Source organism: Pinus tabuliformis, chromosome 5_2, assembly GCF_031772625.1.
Source record: "Pinus tabuliformis cultivar Carrire ecotype Pingquan chromosome 5_2, CPIR1, whole genome shotgun sequence".
Lineage (NCBI taxonomy): Eukaryota > Viridiplantae > Streptophyta > Pinopsida > Pinales > Pinaceae > Pinus > Pinus tabuliformis.
This window is the reverse complement of record NC_142306.1, coordinates 680913839-680929120: the sequence shown is the minus strand read 5'-3', so window position 1 is coordinate 680929120 and position 15282 is coordinate 680913839.

Below are 15282 nucleotides of genomic sequence, written 5' to 3'. Positions count from 1 at the left end.
TCTTCATGTCACGTCGTCACCTCATAGCCTGAGTCTCCAAAGTTTCTTTCATCATCAGTGGATTTGCTTGAGCTTGCAACTTTGTTCCGCCTCTGTGTTGTCAACAAAATTCCTCTTGCATTCGTTGCATTCATTACATTCAGTATGCTACTGTCTGCTACTGTTCATGATGATGCTTGCTATGATGTTGTCGATGTCATATCTTGATTTCCTTGTCTATGAACAACTTGATATCTTTGTGAGTAGGCAAGCTCATAGACATTTGATTGACTGTGGCTCCAGGTGTGCCCTGAACGATGTCTTCGACTTTGCTCTCCCGGAAACCATCGTACCTGCACTACTAAGAGGCAGATGAACACCTAAATACCTGGAGACATGGCAACACTCATAACAAGCAATCTGTTAGTGGAAAACCAAAATGAACTTGAGAACTGACTTGCAACATACCTGTGTGACTAATCATGAAGGTTGCGTAATTTCACTGGGAGGTCGGGAGATTGACTACCAAGATTGCACAAGGTATAGTCTGGGCTACTGGGAGACTAAATAACTCCTAGAACTATGCAATCCATAGTCTATTTTGGCTGTTGATTTCTAGAATTGCACAATGCGCAATCTCATCTGGCACTGGCCGTAGGATTAGTGACTGCATTGTGCAATTTTTTGGGACAACAGTCACTGTCCTCCAGAAATGCACAAAACAGTCCTAGTGGATGGTCACTGGGAAGAAATGCACAATTCTTGAGAGGAAGACAGAGCCTTCCCTCTCAGGATTGCGCAATTCTATCTTGGTGAGGTAGAGTCTGGGCCAATGCTGCCCAGACTCGCTGATGGGAAACTGAATGCAAATGTGAGTGTGAATGCATGGTGATACTAAGTGTAAGAATAAGTGAATGATCATGCATGAAAATGGTGAATGACAGATTCAGAAAATGGAACAACATGCATGTGGGTGAAACGAGTCGCCGAATCGACGACCGTTCATGAAAAATAGTTTCATGCATGCAACAATAGTGAGATAGCAATGAAAACTAAAATAGTGCTAGGACAAGATAGTATACATGTAAATGACAACAAGCACTCACCAAAATAAAGGAAAAACCATTCATACAAAGTGAAACCAAAAAAGCGTCAGAAATGCAACACAAGTCATGGAAATTGGGCTTACCCCAAAACAACCGAGCTGAGTGTGCTAACAACTCCTAGATGTGATGTGGGATGTTAGAGCTGCAAGGTTGATGTGAGGAATGAAATCTGCAGCATATGATTGATGAGTTTTTATAACTTTGAGGTTGTGACACACATGCCACAAATCTAGGGAAAGCGAAACTTGGTGGGAGGTTTTTGAAATGATCCTTGCATGTAACCTCCAACTGCTAAACATAGATCCTTGAAATAAGGGATGCCTTTGCATGCTACCTTGGGAGAAGCAGCCCATGCATGAAAGTCATTTTTGCTTGGTCCTAGAGGGAACTGGTCAACTCAGCTGCACATGCAATAGACTGCTCGACTGCTGGGAGAAAATGCGCATTTCTGTTTAGGAGTTGGGTTGGCAGCCCAGGAGATTTGCACAATTTCTGGGTAGAGAAACTGACTGTTGCCTAGATTTGTGCAAATTCTGGGCTGAGAAGCCTTGCTGGGGAAAATTGCACAATTTTGTTTGTGAAGGTTGACTGACAGAATTTGTTGAAAATAATACTGAGAGGGGGGGTGAATCAGTATTATCAAATCAATTATTTTTCATTTCACAATCAGATTTGTATATGCTACTTCAGTTATGGGAAACTACGTATATATGCTACTGTGTCTAAGGAAACAAACATATATCAGTAAACTTATGATTCATTAAATGTTGATCTTTAATCAGTGCATCAGAAATTCATTAACCATAAGAACAGTAAACTGGTGCAGAAAACAGAACAGATCATCACACACATGGACACAAGATATAAGGTGGAAACCCAATGTGGGTGAAAACCACCTGCTGCAATTCGTCTCTATCTTCTTTTAATAAGAAACTTCTTTTTAGAATATTTCTATACTGGTGCAGTCTTATACCAGTACGTAGGCTTCTACCTGTAGAAGGCTACAACCTTCTCTCATTCTCCAGCTTCTCCTGGAGGGGAGCTACAACCCCCTTAACTCTTGTACTAGCTAATGTACTAGTATGTAGGTGTTGACCTACAAAAGACTACAACCTTCTCTTTTCTTCCAGGGACCACGTTTCATAAATTTTCAGACCGGATCCATCAATCAAAAATCAAGTGTATCTGCATCAACCAATTTTCTTTGCACCAAACAAAAATAAATCAGATAGTCACTTCTCTGAATGCTGTACCCAAAAAATAGTAACAGTAACCAGACACCAATTCTGAATCCAGAACACTGCAGCAATAAATAGAAGTAGCTAAAACATATTTTGTGAGACGTATGCTACTTCAATATGTGAAACCTGTGTGCATATGCATCTGTAATAAGTCGAACCAGCGTATATGATGTTTTGAATTATTGACACAACATGTATACGCGCCTCTGCTGTGCCGAACATGCGTATAGATCTATAAAAGATAATTTACCCTTTTTAATTATTATGACATCAGTTATACCCAGATTATTAGTTTTATAGATCAAGTTATGTGCCAAATATAACAGATCAAAATCACACAAAGATTCTTCTCTTCAAGCTTTGAGATCTTGACCTGTCAATAGAACTTATCCATCTTCTAGCGCTCAGGTTCCTCCTTGATTCAGATCCAACTATGTACCTGTTGATGCCCTGAAAATCATTGTATCAACATTGGGGGATAACCACCCGGTCCGGACCTTAGTACAGCTCCTTTTCCGTTTGGAATGGTGGCTCCGACTGGGGATAATGGGACTAGTTTCCCAGTAATGGATAAACGGGATGAATGAATGATTGGTTGACTAATCTAATGATAGGCGAATAACTTAATCTATCAGCGAAATAAAAGAAATACTACTAATCCCAAGAACTATTGTATTTTTTAAAGTGTAGCGCTTGATGATCTATGTTTATAAACAGGCATGTAGATGACTCTATTCAATAAACATGGACTTTTATTCATTCAAGAATTACTCTGCTTAAATCGTTAAACAAAGGGATTAGCGCAATATTGCTACACTTTATATATCATCGATACATATATGATCAAAGGAAAAGCATCCCATAAACATCCAATAGTGGAGGGAATAAAGAAATGCTGTTAAAACACATACATATATTCGATAATAGCAAAGGCAATCAAATAACAATTCATATGAAAAGAATGAATTCAGACATAGATAATAGTACCATATGAGCTGCTAAACACTCCCAATATCAATCGTTATTTCAGATTCTTCTTCCAACGCAGAAATACTTTCAAACAAAGACAGTAGTGCACATTTGCATAAAAGCTTCCTTGTCAAAATTAGAATAACTAGTCCAGTTTTATAAAAGAATATGGCTGAAGCACAATAGTGCAACTTCAGTCTTTCAGTCAAGTACAAAACTTTACGACCCTTTCCAAAACAATGAAAGGGTCTATAAATACTTAATTAATCTAACTATCTACAAAACTGAAATCCTACTTAATTGGTATCAAATGATTTTGATACTATTTTCCTCAGCAACCTCGCAGTCGGCAGCATGAATCATCAAGTAGGCTGTTTGCCTTTAAATCTGAGCTGACTTATCGCAAGCATCGGCTCCACTTCGGGTGGTCTGTTGAGGCGAGAGCTAAGCTGGGCGGCATAGGTGGCATCCTGAATATCGGGGATAATATACCCGATTGCATTTGTAAGGCACTTGAGGGCGGCTCTTTGAGTGTGTGGTTTTACCAAGAAGAACCAATAGGTGTCCCATGTTAAACTGTTAATTCCAGCAATTAATCTCCCCTTTTCCTCTAGATTTGGATAACATGACTGCTCCAATGTTTTCATGGCTGTCAATTTTCCTGGCGTGCATTGGGAAATCATATTTGACAAGTAGAGAGTGTTATTAACTAATTCAACCAAATTGCTTGTAGTTGATTTACACCTTGAAACTGCCCTCTCTGCTTTCATTAACTGGGACTGCCATTCTGTAAATAATATATCTTTATGTGACTCTAAAATTCTTGGTAAATTCGCCGCTTGTCCTTGGTCAGTATCTTGCCAGTCAAGAAATGCAGCTATTGTTTCTTCAGCTTGATCCAATTCCATCCTAGCCTTTTCTACTTTCTCACTTATTGATGCCATCAACTCACATAGTGGCTCTGCCTGGGCGATTTGTTGACATAGAAGTTTGATTTGTTCTATTAATGCCGTATTTATCTGTAGTGCTTCTACTCTGAATTCAGTTATTTGTGGAACGCCCTTTGTTTTCTCAAGCTTTGCTGATAGTTGAGCAATCTGCTCATCTTTTGTTTTCAGCATTTTCTCATTTGCTGCCTTCAGTTGTGCCAAGGCCTCTGACAATTCTTTCTGCTTTTGGATTACGTTGTGGTCAATCCTTTGTTTCTCTGCCTGCAATTGTTGAGTTAGTTGATTGTTCACTTGCTATTGTGTCAACAATTGTTGTTCTGCCTGCTCCGCTTTCTGCTTTGCTTCAGTTAACTGTGCCTGTAATAAGAAGATTTCTTGGTCTTTTGTTTTCAATAAAAGACTCATTCTGATGCCTTGTCTATTGTTGCTGTTGAATAGGCTCCAGCATATTGTGACAGTTTTGTCAGGTCATCAGAGGGGTCAAATTCATCCTTCCAAACCACATTGCCCGTGACTGTCTGTTCTGGGAAAAGGGAAGGTTGATCAGTCCTTCTTCTCTTCCTCTGTCGTTTTACTACAGCTTTATGCCTTGGGTTGTAGAAGACATCCAAGGGAGGAATCTCTTCTACCTGCAAAATGATTTGATCGGAGGGGTCCTTTGGTATTATTTTATACTTCCTTTGAAATGGGTGGGCCGCTGGTTCCACTCGGAACCTGTTGTGAAGTGGTTTCCTGTGTGTCTGCTGCTTTCGAAGTTTCAGTGTTCTTTGAACATTCCAAACTGCTGATAATAGAATCAAATTGCTGCCATTCCTGGAGCAATTTTGGATCAATATGAGTATCCACATTTACTTCAATGTTGGTCTGTTTCTGCTCTTTAGTCTGGGTCTCCTCCCGCACTTTCTCCTGCTCTTTAGTCTGAGTTTCCTCCTGTGGTTTTTCTTGTTCTTTTGTTGTAACCGGAGGTTCCTTTGACTGTTCCCGTTCAGGCTCGCTTGATGATGTTGTTGGGGTTGTTGCTAACAGATCTAGAGGCAGAGTTTGCAACCTCTGTTCTCTAAGTCTATTGAATTCAACCAACCCTTCATCTTGATATTTCATTCTGACAAATGCCTTAACCTGCATTATTGACTCGGCTGAGGAGAACAGGTCATCGAACATATCTTCTTTATGATCAAACTTTGCCAATTTGGCCTGTTCAAGTGCATTATAGGCGACTTTGTTGGGATCAAATTGCCTATTAGGGAGAGTTGCTAGAGTTAATGATTTTATCTTTGTAGCTTCTTTCTCTGCATGTTTGAAATCATGCAACGTGTAGACACCGCATCTAAAAGGAAAAGAGGGCCAGCCCTACTTCTTGTTTTTCTTGAGGGTCTGTGTGACTCCCTCGACAATGATCTGATAAGCTATTTCCCTTGCCAACAGTTTATCAAGTATGTACAAGGGAAGGACATGAGGTTTGGCTTGGCTACTGAAAACTCTTATATAAGTGAACTTTTCCTCCCCGAACCATCTTCCTACTGATGTTAAGTCAATCCCAGCTTGGTAGGAAATCTTGGGAGCAGGTTTATCAAAAATAGAGTAATGAATGGGTAACATAAAGCCATTGCAGACTTGGTATAAATGGTGCTTATAAGAGGATTTCCATAATTTCTGATGGTATATGTGAATAGGCATGGGGTCTTATGATGTTCACCTCCAGCCGAGCACATGAAATTCAGAATTAAAACACAAGGTATCTAAAATATAGGAACTGTAGTAGAATGGGGGAACTAACCTTTCAGTAACGCGGGTCTTATTTCTAAACTCAAGAACAGCTGTTGCTAGTTTATCTGAGAGTATAGTTGCCCAATCCATTATTTCACTATTACATGCTGCTTCCATCAAGGGAACCATTTCTATAGTGAAATTAGTGGAATCGTGTAACCCCCACAATCTACACATCATTATTCCAGCATAACAATAAGGAGAACATAGGGAATCAACCGAGTACTTACCGGAAGATTCATGTTTGTGTTTTACCGGATTTTGTCTCCAATCCCGGATGGGTTCGGATTCAATTTCATTCTCTTTTCGGAATTTCTCCAAGAACGCCTTGTTGTACTTCTTCTCTGGCTAAGGCAAATGATACATTTTCCTTAAATCATCAGCCTTGAATGACCCGAAAATTCTCCCGTTTCTGGTGCAGAAGGTTCTGTCCATGATTGGGATTTCCTCAATTGCCCACCGCACTACATCTGTATATGGGAGAATTTGTTCCCGAGCTGCTATCCGATGAAGGAAGGAGTCAGCTAAGTCCTTTAAAGTACCATCAGATTTCCGAGTTGAATCTGCAGAGGCTTGTACTGTTGTCACTTCAGGTTCTTCGGCTTCAATCAAATTGTAGGTACTTTGCCAAGTAGTTTTGCCGAGACCAGAACATGTAGTATCAGATATCAATCCTTTCTTTTTATTAGTTGGATCAACGACGACTTATCCTGTGGCTGGCGCAGCGGAAGCGACTGTGGTTTTCTTAGACTTCTTCCCCATTCTGTTTGAGTTTTCTTCTTTGGAAGAATTCTGCACAGGCGTGAAAATAAGCGTAACACAGAGAATTGGTAGTGAAAATCGAATATGAGAGAGATATATTGATCAATGCGTGATGAGGGATTAACTTTAAAGTGGCTGCGGATACAATCTATGGGAAGATTTTAGGACTTACAATTACATTAAATGGCCGTTTAGAACCTGCCAATCCTTTAAATGCCCATTATATCATTAATCGACCGAATGATTTGTTTAAGCGTGCCTGGATGTTTTGGCGGTTGAGCGCAGGTAAATCATTGTTCGATAGATCAAGCTTTTAATATGAATTGATCATAATATCCCTTTGTCTTAACGGATTTTTTGAAATTTGCGCTTTATCGCAATCGGGCATCGGGGAAAACTTAACTCCTTATATTGACACCTTTTGAAATCCCCGATCGTCGATAGCGATATCACATCGCATCGGGAGTATGGGCACTCTACGAAAACATGGATAACATATCGCCGATCGCCGATAGCGATATCGCATCGCATCGGGGTGAATTACCTGGGGTGCTTTAAGAACATGCATAGCATATCGCCGATCGCTGATAGCGATATCGCATCGCATCGGGTGTATTACCTGGGGTGCTTTAAGAACATGCATAGCATATCGCCGATCGCCGATAGCGATATCGCATCGGGGAAAATGAATGGGCCATTAAAGTATGCTTCCTATGTCATTATGATATGCGATCTTGCGATCGCTTTATCGCAATGATAAAAGATTGATTATTTGTATTATTAAGATCAAAATGGGTTTATCGAAAAGGTTTTCATAATGTTTTTTCATTTTTTTTTCGGACCTTTTTTTGAATAATACAATGTTGATACCAATCAAAACTAAAGGGACCCATTTCATATGATAGTTTTCCTAAATAAATAATGATATGAAATGGGGGGTTGTTGTAGAGCACAACAATTGGCGATTCGCTGGAAGAAACAGTTATCTCTGAAAAGTATGGAAATACTTAAACTTTTTCAAAACAGAGTTCGCATTAAAGGGGAAAATTCTAATATAACTAGGTATATATGCATTCTAAATAAAATGAATCTATCTTTGTTAATTTCCTCTCTTGTTTAAAATTAGATACATTCTAAGTTTTAAAATGGCGTTTATTGGTTTATAATGATAAAACAGAGAACCTTTCCAAATCAGCTTTTAGAATTGACTCCTTTGTCATAGGTAGAGCCTCTGCTGCCAGCAAACGTTCATAGTTTCAACAGGGATACCTTTAAATCATATTATTATCCATTGTCCCATCCATTTAAGAGTGTGATTAACATAATGAATTCAAAACATGTTTTCACATTTTGTATTTCCTTCCTTTTTTTGTTATTGCTAAGATAAAAAGCCATTGTTCTGGTTTGGTGGCCAGCTATCAACAATGCCATTCACTGGTAGTAATCTAACCGAACAAGCTGGCTCGTGATGAGACCCCTTGTCTTATAATTCTAAGCCATTACCCTGTTTTGGTATGCAGTATTGGTAATGTCGGTTAAACTATTTCCCTATGAACATGGTAAGCAGGCTTGTAATAAGACCTCTTATCTTTAATATCAGATTTTTTAGAATTACACTCTGAGTAACCATAAACTTTGGTGAATGGGATGGACAATTTTCTCCTTAAGAGTAAATGGATGACAAGGTAAGAGTTACAGATGTTGAAGTTGGATTAGTTTCTGTTCTGATATTGATAACCCTTTTTGTGGCCAATCTGAAAACATAAAATGATTTACAATACTTCTAAACTTTGAGAAGGGTTCACAAAAATTGATTTGGAATGCAATTATACCTAGTTTCCTAGAAATTATCCCTCTTATGTAAGACTTCTATTATTTAAAAGTAAATATTCACACTACTTCCATGGAGCAACTTTCAAATACAACAAAGGTCAATGGAAGATACCTTACAACTTTATTTTCTAATGGTCCTACAAACTACAAAACTCTATTAAACTAAAAAAAGGAGAAGGGGTTACCTCCTCAATTAAAGAATTTCTTTAAGATAAGGCCATTAACAGGGAGAGAATCTCTCAAACCTGATAAATATTGTAATATGAAGGTCGAATGGCCTATCTTCTCATAGATCTGAAATGGCCCAAGCCACATCTTTTGGAACTTGGTGTGTTTTCCCTTGTCCTCATGGGCTTTGTCCCATTTCAGAACTAAATCACCGAATTGAAATTGTTTTGAACCGGATGAGGCTGAATCAAAGGATGACTTGATGATTTGCTGATGTTTTGCATGAATAACCTTGGCTTTTTCCCTTTCCTCTTCTAGTTTTAGAATTTTGTCATGTCTAAGTTGAATAGAAGAAGAAGGGCTTTCCTCAATAAACTGAACTAGGGCTAAGGAAGGAAGAACAAGATTTGTTGGTAACACTGATTCTTTTCCATACACAAGATTGAATGGAGAAGATCCTATGGAAGCCTTCTGTGTTATCCTATCAGCCCATAGTGCGAATATTAAGGATTTGTGCCATGTTTTATGGTTCTGTTTGATAGTTCGCTTAATAATTTTAATCAGATTTTTATTTGTAGACTCTGCTAAACCATTACCCTGAGGATAGTAATTAGCGGAATATTTTAATTTAAATCCTCTTTTAATAGCGAAATCAAACATAGCATTGCCTGAAAAGTAAGATGCATTATAAAAAACAAGAGCATTTGGGACACCAAACCTGGTAATGATGAATTGATCTATAAACTCAATGATTGCCTCAGAATTTGTTGTCTTCAAAGGAATTGCTTCAACCCACTTAGTAAAATAATCGGTAGCAGTAAGGATATACTTATGTTGTTTGGTAGAATGCGGAGTAATTTCCCCAATGATATCCAATCCCCATTTCTCAAATGGCTGTTCAATGTTGACCGACTGCAAAGGAAAAGCTGATTTTCTTTGTCTTCCACTAGAAGTTTGACAATTTTGGCATTTCCTTACATATTCATGAGCATCTCTAAACAGAGTGGGACAATAATAGCCAGCATGAATGATTTTATGGGCTGTTGTGTCAGCTCCAAAATGTCCTCCTGCTGGTCCATCATGTAATTCTTGCAAAACCTTTTGTGCTTCAGGTTTTTCTAGGCATCTTAATAAGATTGAATCATAATTTTGCCTAAAAAGCACATCATCAATAATTGTGAAATTTTTTGCTTTCAATCTAATGGCCCTTTTATTTTTGTAAGACAGGTTAGGAGGTGCATATCCATTTTTCAAATAAAATATTAAGTCAGCATATTGTGACTCAGAATCAGTGATACTTATCTGGTTGATTTCTTCGGTTTGATCTGTATCCCTGATTCTGGAATGTTGGATGCTCCTGCCAATAACCTGCAAAAACCTTGGCCTCTAACAATCTTTGCTGGTTTAATTTCTAAGTCATATTCTTGAAGTGCTGTAACCCAATTTGCCCTTTTTTCACCTAGTTCCTTTTGGATCAATAGTTGCCTTACTGCAAGAAAAGGAACTATAACTTTTGTGTGGGTTTTTAAAAGGAAGGGTCTGTAATGTTTGACAGCTTTATATACAGCAAAGGCTTGTTTTTCTACTTCGGAGTAATTCAATTCAACACCCTGAAGATTTGAACTATAAAATGAAATGGGTGCTTCCACATTGTGATCATTGAGCTGCGTGAGAACTGCTGCATAGGACAAGTTGGATGCGATAGTATACAATGTAAAATGATTAGAAAAATTAGGAGTATTTAAGGCTGGGGCATTGATTATTGATTGTTTGATTAAATCGAATGCTTCCTTTTCTGCTGATCCCCACTTAAAGACTGAATTTTTCTTAATCATAGTTTGAAGTGGCAAAATAATTTGAGAAAAATCTGGAACAAATCTTTTGACAAAATTGATTTGGCCTAAAAATGACTGCATGGATTTTTTATTATGATGGAAAGGGATTCCAGAGATTTCTTTAATCCGATCAGGATCAATATAAATGCCATCTTTAGACACAATAAATCCTAAGAGTTTTCCTTGGTCAAGAGCGAAGAAAGATTTTTTAGGGTTAAGAGAAATACCATATCTTTTGCAGCGTTGAAATATTTGATTTAGATCATGCAAATGATTGGACTTCTCCTTAGAAAATACAGTAATATCGTCTAGATAGACGACTACTGTTCTATTAATCAACCCTTTAAAGGCTATATCCATTGCTCTTTGGAACGTCGCTCCTGCATTAATAAGTCCGAAAAGGCATTTTCTGATACGCATATGTTCTCCATTTTGTTCTGAATGTGGTTTTAAGCTGGTCATCAGGATGGACCAGAACTTGGTTATATCCTGAGAAACCGTCTAGAAAGGACATTAACTCAGAGCCTGCTACTGATTGGAGTATCTGCTCCATAGTAGGTAATGGGAAATTATCTTTTAAGCTCGCCTTGTTCAAATTTCTGAAATCAATACAAATCCTAATGTCGCCATTTTTCTTTCTGACTGGCACCATATTGGAGACCCAGTTTGAGTGCCGAACGAGAAAAATAATCTTAGCTTTCAAGAGTTTGTTAAGTTCAGATTTTATTTGACTCTCTAAGTTCGGATGTATTTTCCTCAACTTCTGCTGAATTGGTTTCTGATCGGGAAGCATTGGAATGGTATGCTGGATGATGGATGTATCATATGTCTTTAAATCATCATACTTCCAAGCAAAAACCTGTTTATTTTTCCTTAACAGTCTAATGAATGCCTCCTTCTCTTCCAAGGAAATTCCTAATCCTAAATTAATGTTTTGAGGAGTTTGCTCAGTGCCAAGATTTATCAATTCAAACCTTAGGGTAGAACTTTGAAGCTTTGCCTTAGTCACAGGTTTAAACCTGTCTTTAATATCATAAAGATCCTCAAGCTTTACCACAGGCTTAGGGATTGAGTTTTCCTCAGGTTTACCTCTTATTTGAAGGTCATGCTCGTTTTCCTCGATGATTTGATCATCATAGGACTTTTAGGAAGTTAAGAACTGTAAAATGTCTTCATCATGGTTGAACACTCTCCAATTCGTGACATTGTCAACAATTGATGGCCTAAAAAGCAACTCTATTGAAAATCTATCTGGGCTGTAGTCATCGGAAGGTAGGAGCTTGGAGGCAACGTTGGCTACCAGGTCAGTTGCCGAATTTTGAGACCTGGGAATAGAAGAAATATTGAATGCCAAAAAGTGGGAGGTGAGTTCCTGTATCAGCGATTGATAATGCTTGAGATGGGTGGAAAGACAATGAATTGTATTCCTTACCTATTTGATAATAATTTCAGAATCTCCGAACACTTTCAAATATTGGACCTTAAGGCCGATGGCTTTATATAGTCCTTGGACTAAGGCTTCATACTCTGCTGTGTTATTTGTGCATTCAAATTCTAACCTACAGGAAAGCATTGTTTTTTCCCCTTGTGGGCTAATCAAAATACATCCTGCTCCTGAGCCCTCACTAGATTTGGACCCATCGAAATATAACGACAAAAATAAAGAAGTATTAACAATTTTATTTACAGTTTTCTCAGTACCATTGAAACATCTTGACCTATATGTTTGTGAAAAATTTTCGATCTGAGATGTAAAATGGTATACTGAGAAAGGGGATGGTTGGGCAGCGAAGTTGCCAAAGAATGACTCTGATGAATAATTCCCCAAAATGTTGTTATTAAATGCTATTGGTTGGTTTTCTTGCTCAAACTCAGTGACTGTATGGGTCATATGCTTTTCTCGATCGATCCTTATTTGATTTGGCTTCCCCTTATAGGGAAGCCACATATGTGACCAATCAGTAGAAATATACCCATGTAGTTTCTCAGACCAATCCCTACTCAAGATTAAACCGTAAAATTCAGGTATGTCGGCTATTAGGATATCAATCCTTTGTACTATTCTGGGATCAACAGATAACCTGATAGTTACAGAATTAATCTCTCCCAAAACCTGTACTTTAGTCCTGTCCAGCTGTACAATATGAATAGTAGACTTTTGGGGTTCAATGTTCAGTTTGGAACAAACTGAAGCTGGCATTATGTTAGAAGATGCCCCTGAGTCAATCAAATAGTTGTGCAGGTTTCTATTGTAGATCTCATAGGTTAGAAGGAAAGGTGGAGTATGAGAGTTTGATCTATCTCCTATTAGGACTGCATCAGTAGCTTCAACCATACCAGAAGGTGGTTGACCTGTATCGTTAGCGGCTTTAGCACTGGGAAGAGGTGAAGTGGGAACAACATTTAATTCTTTGAGAAGCAATTTCTGCTGATGTTTTAACTTGCTAAGTTCAAACATGGTAATGTTTGCCTTAGTTTTCTTCATATCATCAACAATATTGTAATCCATTGAATCGGATACCACCAAAGTTTTAGATGTTAAAGGAGTATTTGAGGTTGAAGGTTGGTTTTGAGGAACTGTTGCAGGTGGCTTCTTTGTAGATACTTTTTCCTTTGTTGTAGCAGCACCTGCACTCCTTTTCTTTGAAGTTGCCTGAATAGGTTCGGAGGTACTTTTACTCCTAGTAGTGACAGGAAACGCTTCTTCTTCATTATCTGTATCGGAGTTAGGCAGTATGAAATCCCACATTCCATGACATTCAACAACTTCCTCTTCTTCATCAGTAGGTGTAAATGTTTCTTCTTCTCCTTCTTCAAGATCTGAATCTGCATTTGATATAACATTTGGTGGTTTTGATTCAGTTTTCTTATAATTTCTAAAGGGTCTTTTGGTTGAGGTTTCGGCTACCTGTTTTTTGATTTCAACCATTTCGTTTGACAAAGTCTCGAGGACCTTTTGCAGACCCTCCATGTCATATGGATCCTTTGGGGTTTTCTTCCTTGAATCATCTTTAAAAGAAACTTTTTTGGCTTTTCTGTCTTCCAGAGCAGCGTTCTTTTCTAGAGCATTAATGTGTTTCTCCACAGCAAGTGCTTCTTTCATGTTTTCAGCTAAAGTAGGTTTCCCAGCCCTGTCTACAAAAATAGCTATATTGGCAGGTAGGGCGGTTATATACCATTCGCTTCGGATTTGCTCACTTGGTTTGGAGGCCGTTGGGATTTTATTCAAGAGTTTATTGAATCGGGCGTTAAATTCCTTAATCGGTTCCCTATGTTCTATCCTAAGATTGGAGAGATTGTTTATTAGTGTAGCCAAAGACCTATCATCTCCATACTTAGTAAGAAACTGTTCTTGGCAAGTGTTCCAACTGGTAATGGAACCAGAGGGTAAAGAAAAATACCAGGATCCTGCTGATCCTTGCAAGGTATAAGGGAAAAGTCTAACAACAACATCTTGTTCTGTTACTCCTTTCAAGTTGACTGCCAACATGAAGTTATTAATATGTTCCTCCTCTTGGGTCCCATCATTTGTGTTAAACTTGGGTAGCCATTTTTCAGGAGCATCAGGTAATGCATGCAATGGTGCAGGCATGTTGACTGCACTAGGCCTGGTCCATGGGTCTGCCATTATAATAGCAGTAGTAGATGATACTACTGTTGAAATTCCAAATGTCTAGGAAGGAAATGATATTGCGGAGTGAGCAGGTTGGGATGTTAAAGTTCCTAATCCCTGATGAACAACAATATGTAATGGGGGAGTGGATGGTTGACTTCGCACAGGGGAAAGTGAGATGGAGGATGTGGATGAAAGCTCTTCACTGTCAGATCCTTCAGTATATTTCTTCGCCTTTTTCCTTTTGGGTAAAGGGAACTCAGTGGGTTCAATACCGAGCTTTTCACTCTGAAGTCTGGTGAGAGGGTGAGATAAATTGAACTGCGAAGTCACACTGCTTTGTGATACCTCAGATTTCTGTGGTGAAATCGAGAAGCTCTGAAGTTTGTGGATAAGAGACTGGACTTCAGGGGATTCGAGACTTAATTGTTCTGGAGTATGATGGGTTTGAGCAGTGGTAGTTGATTCCTCTTCTTCTTGTTTGGATACTGGAGAACCAGCATGCAATTGGGAAGTACGAGGTGATACGGAGGGAGAATTACTCTTAGAATGGCCTGTAAATTTGGGTTTGCTTGCCATTCACAGTTGGGCCCTCCTTCTAGCGCCAAAAATGTTGATGCCCCGAAAATCGTTGTATCAACATTGGGGGATAACCACCCAGTCCGGACCTTAGTACAACTCCTTTTCCATTTGGAATGGTGGCTCCGACTGGGGATAATGGGACCAGTTTCCCAGTAATGGATAAACGGGATGAATGAATGATTGGTTGACTAATCTAATGATAGGCGAATAACTTAATCTATCGGTGAAATAAAAGAAATACTACTAATCCCGGGAACTATTGTATTTTTTAAAGTGTAGCGCTTGATGATCTATGTTTATAAACAGGCATGTAGATGACTCTATTCAATAAACATGGACTTTTATTCATTCAAGAATTACTCTGCTTAAATCGTTAAACAAAGGGATTAGCGCAATATTGCTACACTTTATATATCATCGATACATATATGATCAAAGGAAAAGCATCCCATAAACATCCAATAGTGGAGGGAATAA